Consider the following 1,356-nt stretch of genomic DNA (forward strand, 5'->3'; position numbering starts at 1 on the left):
CAGCGTATAAATATAATATAACAAACCTATATATAAGGTCTTTATTTCCACAATGTTGTTTCTTTAATAGCCTAGTGTATACGTAGTTGCAACTTTCAAAATTAACACATGAATTAATTTTAAGATATTTGAGGAAAACGACAATGTCATTCATAGAAATAATGCTTTTTTTGTTCTAGAAGACAAAATAAAAACAACATGCAAGAATATTTTGCGTCAGCCGGGAATCGAACCCGGATCTATTGCTTGGAAGGCAACAATGCTAACCTTTACACCACCGACGCCATATACTCCCCATATAACGTCGCAATCCATACATTAACACGTGAATATATATTAAAACAGTCCACGTGTTATTATAACATTAATCGAAAGCAATAAAAAAAATTTGATTGGAAATAACTGAGATATTGTTTACTTGATACAGTGTTACTAAGTGCGTCATTGTGTAGAAAGATTTTCAAAACAACGTTGTTGTAAGTTGTGATCTTAAAAGAAAGGAATATGAAAAAAACATTCTATGGGAATAAATAGAAAGTAATTGTAGCTAGAGTGGTAGTCTGTATTGGATACAGATTATGATAAAGACTGATATAATCATTTGCACAAATACTCTTTACTATACAAGACATGATTTTGAGCGGGAGCCTGTTTTACACCTATGACATTATTGAACAAACAACTCCAAAATAACTTTGCTCTCAGCCGTTCAAGTTGGTGCCTTTCTATCAAAAAATTGTTGTAAACATTTTTTTTGTTGTTTTGATTTTGTACTAACTTAGCCAGACAAATGAAAAAGATCACTATTAAAACATACATTTTTAACATAAAAAGGGGTAATACACGTCTTTTTACATGAAACACGCTTGAAAGAAATACGAGGTTCAAATTTTATGGAACGGTACCGGCCTGAGTTCAGGGAAAAGAGAAAGTCTTTGTGAAGGGTTGGCATTAAACAAAAAATTCATGTATAGGAATGTTTTTCTTTCAGTAGACACCTCGTGACAGATGATGTGAAAGATATTTCGATCATAGTTAAACCTCATCTAGTTCCATCTCTCTAATGGACTATTATCTTTTTCAATTTCATCGCTTTGGCTGGCTGGAAAGAGCAAGAGTACCACTTGAATAGATCAAAGTAAATGGTAGTACATTATAATTTGAAAGACATTCAGGTTAGACTAGACCAGGTTAGACTTCTTTGTACAATTACTGGTAAACAAGTATTAAGTTTTCTAAAACGATCGACGTTGTAACGAAAGCCTTGTCTTATTTTTAAGACTTCAATAATTCTACATACAAAGTATTGATACGGTGGCAAAATGTTGGTTGCACCAGAAACCAGCATACCAGCAA

General features: G+C 32.7%; 1 non-coding gene across 1 annotated transcript; it reads right to left on the reverse strand.

Annotated features, from left to right (window-relative positions):
* Positions 1-212: 212 nt before the first annotated feature.
* Positions 213-284, reverse strand: Trnag-ucc (transfer RNA glycine (anticodon UCC)). Its single transcript has one exon. It is a non-coding gene; the product is annotated as a tRNA-Gly (tRNA).
* Between the last annotated feature and the right edge of the window lie 1,072 nt (positions 285-1,356).

The sequence above is a fragment of the Hydractinia symbiolongicarpus genome, chromosome 3 (genome assembly GCF_029227915.1).
Source record: "Hydractinia symbiolongicarpus strain clone_291-10 chromosome 3, HSymV2.1, whole genome shotgun sequence".
Classification (NCBI taxonomy): domain Eukaryota; kingdom Metazoa; phylum Cnidaria; class Hydrozoa; order Anthoathecata; family Hydractiniidae; genus Hydractinia; species Hydractinia symbiolongicarpus.